This window comes from Varanus komodoensis, unplaced genomic scaffold, assembly GCF_004798865.1.
Source record: "Varanus komodoensis strain SLA01 unplaced genomic scaffold, ASM479886v1 scaffold27, whole genome shotgun sequence".
Classification (NCBI taxonomy): domain Eukaryota; kingdom Metazoa; phylum Chordata; class Lepidosauria; order Squamata; family Varanidae; genus Varanus; species Varanus komodoensis.
Genome location: NW_025335701.1, coordinates 10,016,672 through 10,035,519, shown reverse-complemented (window position 1 = coordinate 10,035,519; position 18,848 = coordinate 10,016,672).

Here is an 18,848-nt window from a genome sequence, read left to right as displayed (position 1 = left end):
TTCCAAGAGCAGCACCGTCCCTGCAGGAGCAGGTGCAGGCAGCTGCAGGCGCTTCCTCCCTTCCTGGCCAGACACGAGTCTGGCTTCGTTCTTGCCCTCCTTGGGCAGAGCGGGTGCTGTTCCTCAGTGCTGATGGTCATGTCTGAGTCGCTCTGCCCTCTGCTCCAGTTTCGGATACATCGCCTGCTCCGTCGTCTCCCACAATGCATCGCCTCTGTTTTTTGCCAGCTTTAAAATCATCACATTTAGTTATCAGCTTACACCTTGTGGGGGAGTTAGTTGCCCAGAGGAAGGCCGAAAAACCCTTCCAGACCTCTGGCCAATCTGCCCTGGAGGCAAAGTTCACCAGCCTTGGCGCCCTTCAGAATGAAGCCCTTTCCCCCTCATCTCCCATTTCTTGGGAGCAGCTGGCCATTAGCATCTGCCTGATGGTTCCTCCTGCTGTCCTCCACGGAAGCTGCTCAGGTTGGTCAAAGTCTTCTTCAGTCTGTCTCCAGCAGAAGCTGCCCCATGGCTGGAGAAAATGGAGATGATTCCTTCTGGATTCTGCCGCTTCCCACCTGAGCAGGCCTGGATGGAGAGAGGTTTTCCCCAGCAGGTTCCTTCTTCCTAGGCAGTTTAATCCTCCTTGCTTTGCTTTGTGCTCTCTTTCTCGATGGAGATCCTTCTGTTTCCCATCCATCTCAGCCGAATTTGGACCACACGCCCCATTTTACTGACGCCCACTGCTTCCGCCAGCCCCGTCCGCCATCCCTCAACTTGTCTGAGTGGTGGGAGCAAAGAGGGACAGCACTGGCCCTTGGCACACATGGATCGGCCCAGGAGAGACGGTCCCTTCCTCCTCTGAGAACATTCCCATGTGCCAAGTGTCTGCCATGATGCCCAGTCTGGAATACAAGCAGCTCATGCCTGGAAAGCTCTGAGCGATCGATCACGCTGAGGGGTTTGCATCCCTCTTTCCGAGCTTGTGGCCAGGCTAAATCATGATTGTTTCCTACCTTCTTCAGTGGAAGATGCTTCGATTCTGGGCCAGACCAGAGGACTGTCTTATACGTCCCGTCCTGGCACTGCAATCTGCCTGGGAGGCAAATCACCAACAGTCCGAGAGCCCACCAAGCTCCCAGTTCTGGATTTCTTCATCTCACCTGTGCCAGCCACAGCCTCTTCCATGGAATGTAACAGAGAAAACAACCCTGAAAACACTGGTGCAAGAGCTGGACATTCACCTCCATATTCCTACTGAAGGTCTTCCCATGCAAAAATGTGCAGCTTCCTGCACCAAGTCACACCTATGACTGAGTGATGTCTGCTCTCCCTGCTGGATAAGACGGTCTTTTGTCTGAAAGAGTAAAAAAAAAAAAAAATCATCCAAGAAATTATCTTCAGGCATTTTTAAAAGAAAGGGGTTTTGTATTAACGTACCTCTGGTGCATACCAGGTCTTTTCTCCCATCTTCACCTGAACACTGAACTGCAAGGAAACTCGAGTGAATTCGGTTTCTTCCATGAGGAGCCATGACTGTTCCTCGCAGGCGTCTGTGCTGAGAGCCTGGACTTCAGAAGGGGGAACCCTCTCAGGCAGGCAAAGTGTGGGAGCAGCCAGTTGGCCCAGCTCCCAGAGGATGTCCATTACCTGAACACTTGTGTGAAGTTGGCTTGGACTAGGAGAAGCCTCATTACCTGTGTCTCACCTGCACCTGGCCACGGCTTTTGGAGGAGAGTCTTGGAAACGCACTCACTGCTCCTTTTGGCAGGGGGCCCCAGCTTCCTCTTCCTTGGAAATTGCCCCCTGCAGCCCACAGACTCTCCTGTCCTCCCAGCTTCCAGTAAGAAAAGGACTCCAGGCTGGCAAGGTGCCTGCGAGGGACCTCCGGAGCTGCCACGGCAAAGCTCCTGCTGCGGCCACGGCTACGGATGCCCCTGGAGGATCACGAGGGGTTTCTGCCGCAGCTTCGGAAATGCCTTTGGCCCCACAGGTGCCCAAAGGGGAGCTGTGCAGCCAAGAGAACAACCCTGCCCCACAGAGGCTTCCCAGCCAGGAGCTCATCCCCGAGCGGTGGGGCTTGCCTCCGGCCACTCCATGCTCGGGCCCAGCCAGCCCACTTCTGGAGGGTGCTGAGGTTCCGGTCCAGAGGGCTGTGTGAAGGGGCCAGAGCAGTGCTCCTGCTTCCAGCAGCACCTCCAGCTCCTGTCCTTCCAATCTGGTTTCCACCAGGAGTGCGGGCTCCATCCTGCATGCGTCTGCAGGAGGGCCCACAGCTAAGAAAGCGCAAGGTCATCCTACCGGAGAGCATGAGACGACGTCCGGCACCCCTGCCGGGTTCTGCTGCTCTGGCTTCAGAGGGACAGCCAGAAACCCTACCAGGGCTGGTGGTGTGCATGTTCGCACAGCTGAAAGCACCTGGGGTTTTCCGCTGCGCCGCTGCCCTGGCACGGCTCACCCCAAGGCTGGCGTACTTGGGGACACGAGTTTTCCCTCTGCGCTTTGGTGCCATTTCTGGGCTACTTGCACGCAGGGCAACTGTGCAGCAGTTCTGCCCGCAGAGGGTGGATCATCTTCCAGCGTCTGCAGTCAGCATGCAGATCTTGCTGGCACGGCGGATGCTGGGCAGCAGGGCCGGATGGCCAGGACTTCTGGTTTTGCAATGGGTGTGGCTGACCTCTGAAACCGCTCCCTTTGAAAGAGGCATCTTTTGAGAATCAGAACTTCAGATTCCTCTTTCTGCAGGAGCTGTTCCCTCGGCCAGATGCGAAACACCTTTTTGCTTAACCACTCCTGCTGGGTTGTGGACCGGGGGCTTCTTTAACAGTGCAGGAGTCGAGTGGTCTGCAGGGGGTCACCTGGGAAGTTCCCTGCAAAGAGAAAGGCCTGGCATTTATTTCTGAGTCATTTCCTGGAGCTCGCTCAGTAAAGCAGCCCTGGTCTTATCTGGCAGGAAAAATTTGCCTTCTTCCCTGGAATATCCACATCAAGGCATCTTCAACAGCAGTGGCTTCCCCTTTCCCTCTTCCTTCACCTGCAAAATGGCTTGGCCACTGATGTGATCCATGTGCCAGATGCGTGTTTAGGAGGCTTGGTTTCAAAACCTGCTTCTGCCGTTGTAAAGTTTCTGTTCTCCTGGCTGCCGTTTTCTCTGTGTAGTTCATAGCCTCCTTCAACATCAGCTTAGGAATTTCGCTGTGCTCTCCTGTTATTTGTGGACCAGACAGACCACTGCAAATAAAGCAGCTTAGCAGGATGGGCTCTTACAATAAAAGGAAAATAGAAACACGAGGGAAGGGCTGTGTGTGATGGGTGGAGAAGGGACGCAGCAAAATGTGTTTGAAAATACCTGCATGAGTTTTTTCAGAGATTTCAATCTGGTTGAGGCACCGCTGCTTGTCCCTCCGGCTGGGTCACCTGGGTGCAGCATTTTCACCTGGCGAAGACCCTGTAATTTGCCTTACCTTCCACCAATGGCCGATCCATTCAGCTTGCCTTAGACACGCTGGCAGATATGAAAGCTGCCAAGCTCCTGGTGTCGCTTCGGCAAAGCTCTTGCCCAGTGATAGTTCCTTGGAATCATCTCGCAGAACGATTCATCCTCATTCCCCGGTACGAATCTGAATTCCCACAATGGAAACCCATTGCTTCAAAATTATGTAATATTTGTAGTCTATGGGGAAAAAGAGTAGTTTCAAATGCTTTCTAGAAATGGGAAAATATTTGCTTTCCTTGTAGCGAGTCACATGCTCTGGCATTCTGATATTCCAAACGTGCTCTGATATCGAATCTCAGTTCTTCCTGCAAATGCATCAAGGCCACATGCCCTATTGGAGCTTCCTGTACATCTTTTGTGCACTGTGGAAATTAGAGGAAGCAAGATAGGGAAGGAGAGACCAATATTCACCTTTGACGGAAAGAACGAGACATCCACAATCATCATCATCATCTTTTAAAACACAATGCAATCGGAACCTTACGGAATGAAACATTTAAAGGTTGTGGATACAGACTTCGTTTTTCTATTTTGACGGGTTTCTTGATTGTGTTGTTGCATGGATTGTCTGAGTGGATGTGTACAAAGCTTAATCACTGTGCTTAATAAGGATCAAGGACATGATTAATAAGACTTACCTCTGGCTCATGACATGCAGAAATGGCTCGTCCCAGGCCTGACTTGCTTACCTTTGCTCTCCCCCAGGGCCAAGCCTTAGAGAAGAAGCGACCTGTGTTGTTCTTGCCAAAACTGACCCGCAGGGGGATCAGAAAAGATTTTGTGGCAAATGCAGGAAATTACTGTCAGCAACTCTTTATAGACTCCCGTTTCACTAGCTTTTGCTGGAGCAAGAACTCAGACCCTGCTGGTGGCGGGGCATCAGCTGGCAGAGGATGGCTCTGCTGCCGGCACCATGGCCCATCTGCCAACAGCCACTCGAGGCTTCCTTTTCGTGGGGCTGTTTTGTGCAGCGGCCCCTTTAAAGGCAACTTGTGTGGTGCTCTTTTGCTCTTTGTGTGCATTTTGGGGTAGTAGCAAGTCGTGTTTGTAAGGAAATTTACCCTCGCTGGCCTGCCAGAGCCTGAGAAAGCTGATGCAAACAAACTGATTTATATTGGAAAGAAGAGATGGCTGTTGTAGTCTTTAGGTATTTGAAATCTTTGTGTCAGCTTTGTGCATCCTCTGCCGCATTGTTTGATTTTCCTAACTGCAGACATCTTCTTGATGCCTTCCACCAGATGCCAGGTCAGGCGTATGCAATGCACGGCTGTCGCACAGCACCAGATCTGAGGTTGGAGGGTCTTGCTGTTGGAATGCTGAAGGATACTCACTCGCCTCTGGGCCAGTCCCACCCCCAGAGCCCACGATGTTCACACTACCGAAAGTACACGACCACTAGGTGGCGCTGTGGCAGAGCAATTGCCGAAGCGCGTGGGTGTTCTAGCGCGATTTAGCCTTTGGGGTGGATAGCAGCACATTTCCTATGTCTGAAAGACACACAGAAAGCTTGGGAAGCATGGGGAGGTTGCGGGGATGATGACGTCATGGACGGTGCTTGCAGATTTGCATGAGTGAAGAACCAGGAGTGCCTGATGCATGTGGAGAAGCCCCTAGTAGCTCCTTACCTGCAGGGCAGGTTGCCCCAAAAGACTCCATGGCGTGTTAGTAACTTTTGGTGGGCCATTTCTGGCATACCTGTGGAAGGTCAGCAGGTTCCTTGCTTCCTTTCCACAATATCTGCATTTGCCTTTCACACATTCCTGTCTTCTTCCTCGGCCAGGCCCAGTTCCTTTCCTCTTACCTGCTCTTTCTTCATCAACTCTCTCCCGTTTCCCCCACCCCAGTTCTGCCCCCTCCACTTGCGCTGTTCCCTTTGCTTATGCAAACCTATGCTGAATTCTCTGGGCAAAAAGAAATAGGAGAGCGGATCAGTGTGACGGCTAAGATCTCAGGTTTCCATTCCAAACAAACCTTTCTTACAGCAGAGTACCAACTCTTCCCAAAACAGAGAAGAAATAAGTCGGAAACAAACCCACGTTCGTAAAGCGGAAATTCTGAGAATCTGAATTTCCACAGGAGATCATCCGATTGCAGGAGCATTGCTGATCTGATCTGAGTCTTGCATGTGGAATATGGTTATCAAAAACTCTGGCGTCAGTGAAGAAACTTGAGTTTCCGCAGCACTGACGCGTTCGTGTGGCATTGACAGACTGCCAGTACTGAATGCTGTCGTGTGCAAAACACCAGCTGAACGGCTTCACACCTGAGAGAAAGGGACACTCCCTCAGCTGCATGACAGATTCTTCCAAAATCTCTACTCTGGAATTTGGTCAAGGCTGCCAGATAATTGATGCGCGGATGAACGCGGTGCTTTCTCGTCCTCCCTCTATTTTTTCCTCGTATGTGCTGGAAACTCTCAGTGCCGGGGGCGGGAATGGGGAGCCCTCCCTCACCAGCCAGCTGCAGGGTGGCTTTTGCCTCTAGCGATGGTGAGAACAAACAGGTAGCACCGTTGAGTTCTGGAACCTCCAGAAGCACAAGCACAAGGGAAGTTGGCCAGCAACAACTGCCGGGTTTGAAGAGCCCGTGTAAAAGGCGTCTGCCTTCCTTCCTCTCTTTGAGCACCTCCGACCTGGTGACCTTAATTCCACATGGCCCCATAAGCAAAGCTCTCAGAGCAGTGCCATTTCTCCACCATCTTGTGGAGATGGTGCCCATCGCTACCTCTTGACTGAGTCTCTCCCATCCTGCAGTGCCGCCTCCCCCTGTTGCTTTTCCTGCACTTCTACTAACCTGTCTTTCTTCTGCACCCACTTCTTGCTCACACACCTTTTCTGTTTTCCTCTTTCCTTCCTTCATTCTCTTTCACTTTCTCCATCCCGTCTTCCCTTTGACCTTCCTCTCATCCTTCTGTCCTCTTCTTTAGGGTCCTTCTCTCCTCTTGCGTTCCTCTTTCTTCCTTTTCCACCTCTCCGTTTCCAAATATTTCTTTCTTCCTCGCCACCTGCCCATCGCTCAGCCACTTCTGTTGCCTATGGAGAAAGCCCTACCTGCTGCTAGGGTTTTCACCCTGTCACACATCTTGTCTGACTCCGGGGGCTACCCTTCTGGCGCACTGGGCATGATCAAATAATATTATCAATAATATTATTATTCCTGCAGGAATCAAACTCCCCAAAGGAGCCGCCTTTTCCTTCTGCAGCCTGCCCAGTGTCCCCGAGGGTGTGAAACGCAGCCGTCTCGGCCAGGCCTAGGCAGGAATTCCCTGCCCGAGGTGGAGAGCAAACTGGGGTCCCCAGAGCCCCAAAATCAAGCGCTCAAGCCCAGCCGGCCAAGGAGTTTGGCAACGGAGCAGAGTGCCCGGAACTGCCTCCCCACGTTGCTAAGCCAGGCCCTGCCACTGCGCCACAGAGCTGACGCCGCCCGGCCAACTGCCACAGTTGCCGGGGTGCATCACAATTGGCCTTGACGCATCATCTGCATCTGGGGCCCTTCAGCAAGGTGGGCCAGAGGCTCCTGGTGGGCGGAGGGGGAGGCATTCGGTGTCTGAGTAAATCGACTGCACAAGCGCCAACCAAACTAGGTCTGTGTCCCGGTGCGCAAAATGCCCAAATCACACAACAGGGAGGCTGTCGTTTGTTTGTTTGTTTGTTTAAAGCTTTTATAGACCGTTCCATTGCTAGCATCTTGGGATGGTTTAAAACTTTTACAGTTTTATTCTTGAGACTGTTGCCAATCCCAGCACCCCAAAACACCCCAAAAACAGTTGGCCAGAGGGAGGTCACGTAGGGAAAAACCACTGCCATATTGAATTTCCTGCCTTGGGAGGGAGGGGGGATAAGAACCAAATGGACTTCGTGTAACTGCAGCGAACAAGCCAGCGTGAGCTCAAATACAGTATGCGAAGGGAGGGTGGACACTGCTTTTAGCTGCCATGAAAGCTGCAAATGTGCAGAGAGCCAGTGTGGTGCAGTGGTTAAGAGCACGGGACTGGGACTCAGGCGATCCGGGTTCAAGTCCCCGCTCGGCCATGGAGCCAACTGGGTGACTTTGGGCCAGTCACAGACTCTCAGCCCAGCCTACCTCACAGGGTTGTTGTTGTGGGGATAAGATGGAGGAGGAGAATGAGGTAAGCTGCCTTGAGCCCTTTGTAGGAAAAAGGCAGGATATAAATCGAAAAATAAATAAAATAAATTTAAAAAACACGGCAAGCCTGCATGACTCCCGAGCAGATCAGAAACAGGCAAGGGAAGCGTTCGGTCCGTGACAGAAGAAAGGACTCTTTGAAGTGAGCAGCACCGGGGGTGCACATACATCGATGTATGGATGCATCGGAGGCGTATTCGGCGGCCTAATTGCTCACGTACGGCATGCAGCGCATGTACCGGGGTGCAACTTTCGAGACACTGCTTTGGGCTGCGTATTTCCTTTTGTCCCCCTTTATTCTACAGTGCACTAGAATGAAGCTGGCTTGGCTCCAAGCCTCGCCTAGGCTCCCTGGGGCCCGGGGGCCACCCGGGCTCACCCTCAGCTGCTGACCGGCCGTGTCCGGCGAGGAGGCTACCCGGGGGCCAAGGAACTGTTCCGGTGTGGTGCACCTGGACAGTGCTTGGTGCCCTTGTGGACGCTGTTCGTTCAAGGGCTGTGCAACACAGCGGACACTTTCCAGTAGGCTGGAGAAGTGGCGTTACAAGGGTGCCTTGCACACCATCGCAATGGTCCCCCCCCCCCGCATCCCAAAGTAGAAAGAAGATGCTCTCGACGTGGGAGGGGGTGTCCGTAGAGATGCAGGGATGGGGAGTTATTTCGGAGACGGGGGAGTCTGCATCAATGGCTCTCTTCGTCCAGCTGCTCTTAGCCACGCACCAACTGACCTACTTTGGCACATCGCCCGTGCAGTTCAGCGAGAAACATGCTGCGCTCTAAAAGCAGAGCTTCCCCTAGCCAGCACTGTCTAGCTTTTGCTGATGGTTGCATGATCTACCTGTATTATTTTCTAGCTACTGACTTGCTCATCAGCTGAGGAGGGAGAGCGTCCCAGCTTGGCACCTCGTCGCGTTCAATGCCCTCTTGCCATGGAGGCATTTCAATTCAGCAGAAAGCAAGCCCTGTGTGGTGGCAGCTGGCAATCTGGCTGGCTTTAAAAGGGATCAGGAGAATCCATGGGGAATCATGGATACCCGTTCATGTTGAAGACGGGACATTGACTTTGTCAGCAGAGCGGTTGTGCCTTGTCAGCATTTTAAATAAAGGTAAAAATCCATTTGTGCAGTGGGACTTTAAGACCAGAGCCTCGTTCGAAGTGTCTCTGTGTAACCCTTTAATGGACTAATGTATAGAGGGGCACCCCAAGGAATGCTGGGATGCCCCATACTGGAAGGATTCCTTGGCAGCCGGCTATTCTCGAGAATAAATCTTGAAAAGACGGCCTCCCCGTGTTGTGTAATTGGAGCGTTGTGTGCAGCAGGACGGGGCCCATCTGGGCAACAAATCAGTTGATGACACAGGTGAGACCACGCTAGGCTTCGTTAATGCTCGTGGCCCCCTGCAAGGAATCATGGGACTGTCACATCCCGCCATTCCCAGCCTCACCACGATTCCAGAACAACAGTGGCAGATTGGCACTGACAGAGGCCCGTGTCTGCCATGCATAAAGCCCTATTAAAAAATTAATTCTATTTTTTTATTGTGCCATGCCAATGTTAAGAGCCCGGAGCTGTTATCTTCTCTGCCTCAGCTGCCCTGTCCCATTTAACCAGGAAGTGTCCCCTTTCCACTCCCTCCCTTGTAAATCGCTGGCTCCTTTTGGTCCTGTAGAGTGGCTTTGGTGATTTTTGTTGGTTGTTTTTAATGTAAAAATAGATACACGAAGAACATACGTGCTTCCCTCCCTTCCCATTGCAACCTATCCAAAATAGAAAATGCCGTGGAACATTTTTTTCCGTCTCAGTTATTTCAGCAAAAGGATGACAGGTCGTTCCATTAAACATCCCTTCTGTTAAACCAAGGAAAGCTTGCCGTCAGCCCCTGAACGCTCTTGCTTCAGAAACCTGTGAAGGACATCAGAGTCGCAATGTGGTCGGCTGTAAGGAATGAGCGAGAAGCCACGAGCTGGTTTTGAGGCATCAGGAGCGGCCCTGAGTCCTTGGGCGCTGCTGCAGGAAAGGCGGGGCAGACAAGACGGAATTTGCTCGGCCACGGTCTTGAGGCTGCGCCGCGGGTTGCAACACTCTTGGAAGACGTGGGCTGGATCCAGACGTGGTCCAGAGGGAGGGCCGCCTGTCTCCCAAGCTGCCCACCCACGCGGGTCTCCCACATGTCCGTGGAACAGCCCAGCGGCAGGTGGAACTGACATCTGCAGGAGAGGGACGGTGCAGACGCGGCCACTAGGTGGCAAGAGAAGGCAAGCGTGGCCAGCGCTTCCGTGCGGCCCTCGTTTCATCTTTGTTGCCCGATCAAGTGCGTCACAAAGCTCAAGCTGGGCTTGGCCTGCCTGGAGATTTTCTACAAGGCAACGCGCATCCACAGGATGGTCTATTTCCATGAGAGTCTGGGGAAACGGTTAGTGATCCATGAAGGATACGTGCATGTCAGGAGCTGGGATTCCTCCCCCGCACATTCCAAAGCTGTTTTCCTTGCACGGCGTCCTTCGTCGACCAAGAAGTACAAGCACCTGGGAGCCTGGCCTTGAGATAAATCTCTCCGCTTCTCTAATCTCAGTGCCTTTGTTTGCCCTCCTTCCCAGCCCCCCCCCCCCCGTCCTGCTCCACATTCCGATTCCCCGGCGGCCCAGCCAGCCATCCTTGGGAACAAGCGCCAAAACCAGCCATTCTTTCACTCCCAGCACATGGGGGCATGTGGGTCAAATGGAGCTGGACTGCAAACCCCTCAGCCTGCTGGCCACGTCCAGGTGATCCGCTAAAATGCACCTTCCCTGCTGTTCTGCGATTAATTGCATTTCTGAGTCTAACTTTTGTGCCACTGGTTTGCTTTTTCATGCTCCGTGCACCGCTCTGAAAAGTACCAGCCAAGTAGGTTGGCTGCACATCTTCGAAACAGAATGTAAAATATTAACCTTGCTTCCGGCCGGTTCTGAATTCCCTGCTGCTGAAAACATTGTAGCTGATCCCTGGCAGCAAAATCAAAAAGCATATCGTAAGCACAAGTTTGGCAAGCTGCCTAGCAGCAGGAGCAAACTTTTTTTAAATCCCTGTTGCTCAAGGCATCACGTACAAAACTCAGAAAAGGGGAGCAGCTCGGGGTGGGGAATCCTTCCCTATATTGTAGCCTTCTCCACTTGTCTCTTGACCAAAGTTGCTTCTGCTGGGCCAAAGCCCTGAAGGATGGGGTCCCGCGTCCCTTAAGCAATACGGATCCGCAGCTGCTGGGTTCTGTGCCTATGGGGAAAATGGGATATTAACCATTCTCCCCCATGGCTTTCTTCACCAGGCTGATCCCCACCAGCCAGATTTATTTCTGGTCATAAAGCCAGACTGGAGACAAAATGGCTTTCAGGATGAGCCAGACGCAGATACAGCCAGAAGGTGTCAGGGTTAAACACCCACTGCATCTCCTCCAATGGTCCTTGCATGCATTTTATTCAGAAATACAGGCTTTGGGTCCCATCTGTCCTGAAGGCACGTGCAGTTCCACATAAGCTTGGATTAGCTTCGGGGCAATTCAGACCCTAACCATAACCCCAACCTTGGAGTCTGGATTAGCTCTTTTAGGGACCTTGGACGCTTTCCCCCCACCCCAAATGTTTGGTGGCTAGCCAGTTTTTGCACAGTTTAAAAAGCATTATAAAAGGTCGAAATGCTTCTTCTAGGACTTTGCTATTCCCAGCAGGATGAACTTTAAGCGAACATTTGCTGGTATTCGTGATTCCATATCCTTTGACCTGCTTACCAGTGCAATGTAGCCACAGGTAATGTGGCCCAAAATGGAACTGGATCATCAGACAGAAAAGATTCCCCATCAGGCCTTCGTCTTAAGGAGCAACTCATGATTTTCTCTGGATGGCTGATGGGGAGAACCAGCCATGGACTTCGAAGAGCTAGAAAAGTAAAGAAGGGGCCAACCCTATTTGAATGTTTATGGTTGCCATTCCTTTCCTAATGTGATTGTATTTTTGTTCACGGAGCTCAGGTCTGCAAGTTCTAAATGTAGAGTAGCAATTTAAGTCATAATTTTAAGATATCCATGACACTGATAGGTGCTTCTGGTGGTTGCTGAGAGACATGGGGTATGGGTGAAGGCAAACCGGGGCTTTGTAACAGTGCCCTGGATCGCCGTGGTTTGGATAAGCCGGGCGAAAGCACTGCTGCCTTTCCTGGATGACACAGCATGTGGTCCAGGTTACTTCCCGGCAGTAGGGATAGGCAGATGAGTCAAGCTTTGATTTTGTCCAGTTCTCCTTTTTCTATGACAAAGTTTCTTCTTTGTGCAGCTAAACATGTGCATATTTGGATGTGCCACTCTCAAATGTTTACACTGTGTTGTACATGCACCTGCTGTGTGTTTGCGTGCGTTTTAGAACTGAATGTGGTTTTCTTTGCTTGCTTTTCAAAACGTGCACCTGTTCACAGACATGGTTTTGTTTGGTTTTGCAAAATGCATCAAAAGCTTGGAAATGTAGACGTTTCCGAGCTTGCATTTGCTTTTTTTTCCATTCCAGGAGGGGTTTGTGTGTGGCCTGAGAGTACACGGTACGCTCGGTGGAAGCAAGTTCCTTCCTTCATCTCTTTTGCCAGAAGTCTGAGTTGTGGCAGCAGAATGCAAGAGGCCGGTGCAAATGAGTAAGTTTTCCCTGGTGGAAGGCGCACCAGAATAACTTGATGACTGCTAGTGAACCGATGCAAGTGAGCTACTTCCGAATGCATCCAGATCCTCCTCCAAACAATACGCTCTCGAAATGCTAGGAGAAAGCTCCGAGTCAGGGAGGGGGCCAGCTGTGGCACATCAGACTCCGTCTGGATAGATTCATGTGATTCTGAGGAGAAGCCAGAGGGGCAGAGCTGGCAGAGGGCTTGGTGGTCCCAGGATCCTTGGGCAGAGCGTGAGAGCCAGCCAGCTTGGGAAACAGGGAGAGTGTTTTTGAAGATGCTGCAGAGTTCTTTGTCCTTGCCAGGAAAGGACAGACAAATCAAGCATGGAAGTCTCTGGCATTCCCAGAGATGGTTTCGGGAACAGTTGGAACGGTTTGTTTGGATGGGCAACCTGAGATTTTAGCCATCACGCCAATCCGGTCTCATATTTCTTTTATCCCAGAGAATTTATATAGGTTTGCATAAGCAAAGGGGACAGCACAAGTGGAGGGGGCAGAACTGGGTGTGTGGGGAGGAACAGTGGAGAGAATGGATGAAGAGGAAAGGAGTGATAAGAGGAAAGGAACTGGGTCTGGCAGAGGAAGAAGACAGGAATGTGTGGAAGGCAAATGCAGATACTGCGGAAAAGAAGCAAGGAACCTGCCCCTCTAACCTTTCACAGGTATGCCAGAAATGGTCCACCAAAAGTCACTGCCCTGCCCTCAAGCAACAGAAACCACCCTGAGGGGGGAATTCGGATCTTTTCAGAAAGGAGAAGCAAGGAGGAGAAATTTCAGTTTGAATTCAACTCTTTCCACAGACAGATGCTTCTCCGACATGCTTTGCTTCATGCTGTTTTGTAACCTGTAATGCTCCAAAACTTGTGAGAGTCCCTTGGACCGCAAAGAGATCAAACCGGTCAGTCCTAGAGGAGATCAACCCTGACTGCTCTTTAGAAGGCCGGATCCTGAAGATGAAACTCAAATACTTTGGCCACCTAATGAGAACTCCCTGGAGAAGACCCTGATGCTGGGAACAATAGATGGCAAAAGAAGAAGGGGATGGCCGAGGATGAGGTGGCTGGATGGGGTCACTGGGGCAGTGGGTGTGGGCTTGGGTGGAGCAAAGGTGAGCCTGCAGGAATGTGATGGATCGGCACGACCTTGTGACTAACGACAGCTACACATGCACTAAAGTTAGTTGCCCAGGTTCCACCCAAGTCTTCTGGAGATGAACAGAGGGAGGCAAGAGAGGCCCCACCTGCTGCGTCTTTTTCTCAGACATGCCTTCTGTGAGCACACTTCCTTTTCTGTATTCTCACAAGTGTCAGCCTGCTGACTCAGCAACCACCACCTGCCCACACAGGCCTTCCAGCTCCTGCTTGCACCCAGCGGCCTCGGGCGCATCCAAAGCTGATTAGGAGCCTTGCTCCTGAGCAAGCCACATCGCTGCACCCAGTTCCCTTCAGGACCCTGAGAACACGCCCCTTTTTGCTGCAATCCGGTGCCCTCATGGTTCCCACAAAGATGCTTATTTATGTTTGTTCTTGCCTCAGTCAATGCACTGCATGCGAAAAGCCTCGATTTCCTCAGGGGACAAAGGGTCACCTCACATGACCACAACACCAAGCCTGGAACATCAGATCTAAGTCCTGGCAACCATGGATGGGCGCACTGATTGTTTCACCCATGTGATTACAGTGGTGTGCTGGGCAACATACCTGTGCATTGCACCTTCCTCTGAGGCTCCAGGTGTCTCTTGCAAGGGAAGGCTTAGAGGATGCAACAAGGTGGAGAGTCTTATTGGTGGTGGGCCCCACAATTCTGGAACACTCTCTTAGTGGGCCTGCCTGGCACCAATACTGAGATCTTTCACACCCCAAGTTAAGCTTTTCCTCTACTCCCAGGCATTGGGCAGCATTTGATACATTTTAACTGGAATTTCTATTGCTGATTGTTTATAATTGCTTTCTGTTATGTTTTCTAGTGCCTTTTGAAGGTTCTAGTGAATTGCCCAGAGATCTTTGGCTATTAGGTGATACAGAAATGTTGTAGCACGCCAGGAGTTGTCTCTGACTCACGCTGACCCTCTGAATGAGAGCCTGATGTCCTTCACAGCCTTAGAAACATAGAAACAGAGCGAGTCAGAAGGGGTCTCCCGGACCATCTAGTCTGACCCCCGGCTCCAGCTGGCTCCGCTCACGACATGCCCACCATATGCATGTCCAGCCTATCCTTGAACTCCCTCATGGATGGGGCCTCAATGACCTCCCATGGAAGCCCGTTCCACACCCTCGGGGTCCCAACTGTCAGGAAGTGCTCCCTGACATCCATATTGCACCTGGGTTCCTTGAACTTTGCTCCATTGGAGCATGTCCTGCCTTCCTCTGCAGGAGAGAACAGTTCTCTACCCACCTCCATGTGACATCCCCTCAAGTACCTGTATGTCGCCAACAGATCCCCTCTGACTCTCCTCTTCTCCAGGCTGAAGAGACCCAGTTCCCTCAGTCTCGCCTCATGCCCCATCCCCTGCAAACCGGCCACCAACCTTGTGGCCCTACGCTGCACTGACTCCAACCTGGCTATATCCTCCTTGTAATGAGGGGCCCAGAACTGAGCACAATACTCCAGTTGCGGGCGCACCAGAGTCGTGTAGAGTGGTAGTAATACCTCTCTCGATCTAGAAGCCACACTTCTGGCTATGCAACTAAGGGTGGCGTTCACTCTCTTGGCCACCACATCACACTGCTGACTCATGTTCAGCCTGCAGTCGACCAGCACCCCGAGATCCCTTTCACAAGTGCTGCTCTCCAGCCACTTGTCCCTTAATCTGTACTTACGACACCCCTTCCTATGCCCCAGGTGCAAGACCTTGCACTTATCCACGTTGAACGCCATCCTGTTGTCTCCTGCCCACTTCCATAGTCTGTCCAGGTCCTTTTGGATCCGGAATACCTGCTCCTCAGTTGTGGCCACTGCTCCAGTTTTAGTATCGTCTGAGAATTTGATCAGCAGACTGTTCATCCCTTGCTCTGCTCTTGTAAACTCAGGGCAGTGGCTTCCTTGATGGCCTTGATCCATCTCATATTTGGTCTTTCTCTTCTTCCGCCTTCCAGTCTGCATAGCAGGATTATCTTCTCTAGTGCATCCTGCCTTTTCATGATGTGTCCAGTGTATGACAATTTGGCATTTTTGTTGCCAGGGCAAGTTCTGCCTTCATCTGATGCAGGGCCCACTTGTGCGTCTTTCTGCTGGCGCAGAATATTTGCAAAACTCTCCTCCAGCACCATGTTTCCAATGCATCCACTCCCTTCCTGTGAGCTTTCTCCAATGCCCAGTTTTCACACTCGTGGAAAGACAAGAGTGTGGGTGGTCTGGACCTTGGTCTCCAGTAAAATGTCTTTCCACTGGACAATCTTCCGTAGCTCCTTCACTGCTGCCCTTCCAAGTCTCAGTCTTTCTCTCCATCAGAATTGAGTTGAGGTATGCAAAACATTCACAGTTTCAGTTTCCTCATTGTTAACGGCAACAGTTTTGTAATTCTCCTGCAATCATGATCTTTGTGCTTTTAATATTCAGCTGCAGTCACTTTCTTCTTTCACGTCAATTAGGAGTCATTTCAATTCATTGCTGCCTTCCTCCAGTCATAAGATACCTTCTGCGTATCTCAGTACCGAGTCTTCTCCCCGTTTTCATTCCTTCTTCCTCTGATGCTAATTTGGCTTTCCTTGTGATACGTTCTGCCTTCAGACTGAACAGCTGGGTAGATAAAATGCATCCTTGTCTGAATTCTTTGCCTATGGGAAACCCTTCTGTTTCTCCGTATTCTGCCCTAATTGTAGCTTCTTGTCCAAAATACAGGTTATGTATCAGGACCAAGTGCTGAGAACACCCATTTCTCTCTGGCCCTTCGTAGCTTCTCAGCATCCGTACAGTCAGCAGCTGTGCTGTCATCTAAAGAGCACAAACCAGTCTTCTAAACTTCTTTGCTATGCTCCTTCATTCAGTGTATACAGAAATGTATACTGCAAATAATAAAATCACACTCATCATGTAAAGTGGCAAAACTGAAGTGTGGAGCAGCTTCCAAATCTCCTAATTTTGCAATCCAATTTAACTTTTGCATCTTTTTGTACATTATTCCAAGGAAGGAAACTGGCGCACGGTGACACTCAAGGCTGCAACATTGCACACTAATTTTGATACTAGGCCAATAAAGGTTTTTACTGCTACTACTACTTATTTTGAGGTAAGCCCCATTGAGCACAACGGATGTGCTTTTGAGTATTTTGCAAAGATTGCATTGTGGGACTTAGTAACATTGTTAGAGATACTCAGGCATGGGGTAGGGGGAATTAAAAAAAAAATTTGCATGGAGATTAATCCGTACAAGTCCAGACGTGATGCACACAAAACCACTGGAGTTGCCATGGGATGCCTTGTCTTTTGCTTTTGGCTGCTGTTTCCCAAGGCAAGACTGAAAAGGCAAAGTGTTCTTCCCCACTGGGAGCCTGGACAGCAACTCTGGCCCAGCAAATGGTTGCTAGGAATCTCAGACAAAGGAACAGATACAAAGCATCTTTGTTGGTGCTTTTATTCTACTGGCATCCGGAGAGGTAGACGTCAGAGAAACCTCAGCACTTACTACTGAAAAAGCACGGAAATATCACTGACAGACAAAGCTGTGAAACAAGGTCAGACTCCTTAAATTCATTGCTGAAATCACACAAGTCATCTCAAAACTGAAAGAGAGTGAAGATTACTCCTCCAGTCATCGTCATCATCAGTAATCTAATTTCATACAAACAAGAAAATATAAATCCAAGTGACAAAGTCTTAATATCATCACTTAATAGCCATGCTTTCTAGATTCAAAACATTTCTTATCTTTTATGGTAGCTCTTAAACAAGTCTAAGACCTCTTTTCCCATATTCCACTAATTACTCTTTTGTCTCCAGTATGGAATAAATTTGTCTCATTAATCTAAAGAGTCTAGTTTTGGGAATTTGATCCTTCCATTTTAGGGTATAATCTTATGAATTAATGCTCTTTGCCAAATATTACTTTCCCATCCCCTTCCAAGATGGTTATTCTTGTTTGTTCTATTTTTATTATTTTTGCAGGTAGGATCAGTATACCCTGTGGGCAAAATAGCAGAGTCTGTTCCAGTCCCTTCCCCCCCACCAAAAAAAAGCAGAAAGCAAAACGAAACAGGCATGGACACTTTGCTAGAACAAGTTTTCATTCCAAAAGACTTGGATCTCCGCACAATTTTATAAGGAAATGGGAAATGACAGGCCGCTTGAATTAAAATGGGGGCACATGCTATGCAGGGTTTCTTGCTTCTGGCTGCCTCCCGGTTCTCTGGCGCCACTTTGTGCAGGGGTAATGGGGGTCCAGAAATGGGCTCGGGCTCAGAGGAGAGGAGGGTGTGGGGCCCAGCAGTGGGTAACTGGAGCCCTGCCAGTTCAGTGAACAGGGGAGGGGAAACATCGGCAGCTGGTACGGTGACTCCTTCTCCGCTGGGAGATGCCCCCCGATGAAGCCGCTGCTGCTCAGCCAGGGACCGTCCTCCCAGGCAAGCACACCTGGGACATCTCTTTGGCCCATCGTCAGAATCCGCTCCTTGGGCATAAAGCTGGGGAGCTTCTTGTAGGCTTTGAGGAGACAATGGGCCACAGCCACGGGGAGCAGCTAGCCTCCCCTGGGGATGGGAGTGGGGGATGAGGCTGTGGGGGGAGCAGATTAAGCACTTGGCTTGGGCCCTTTATATCTGGAAATGAAATGGAGGAGGAAGAGGAGGAAGTGGGGGAGGTGGTGGGGAAGCACGCGGAGGTCATAAATGAAAGACCATGACGCCTGTCCCTGCTTCCCCCTAACGTGGAATTCAGAACGACTGCACAAGAAAAGCACCTTTAGTCTGGACCCCCTGCTTCCCCTTAACGTGGAATTCAGAACGACTGCACAAGAAAAGCACCTTTAGTCTGGACCCCCTGCTTCCCCCTAACGTGGAATTCAGAACAACTGCACAAGAAAAGCACCTTTAGTCTGGACTCCCTGCTTGCCCCTAACGTGGAATTCAGAACAACTGCACAACTGCACAAGAAAAGCACCTTTAGTCTGGACCCCCTGCTTCCCCCTAACGTGGAATTCAGAACAACTGCACAAGAAAAGCACCTTTAGTCTGGACGCACCTTGCGTATGTAAGCAAAGTCGCAACCTTTTGCATGTTTACCTAGGCGTAAGTGCTGCTGAGTTGAATTCGCTGGCACTTCACTGGAGTAGCTCTTGGCAGGGACTGCTCTGTAAATGCGCAGATAAGATAAAGCTGCATTGACTCGCTGTGTGTCTACCAGAGAAAATCGGAAGGATAAGCGGCATGGTCAAATAATCTGTAGAAGAGATGGCATACCTTAGCCCAGAATCCAGAAGTGCCAGGGCGTGATTCTTTTCTGCACAAGTCCTTAGTTTTGCCTCGTCTGTGGCTTTTGAGGCTTGCTCTTACACAATTTAAGGATGCTTGTTGCCAAGGGCATAATTTCCTGACTGATAGTTTGAGCATT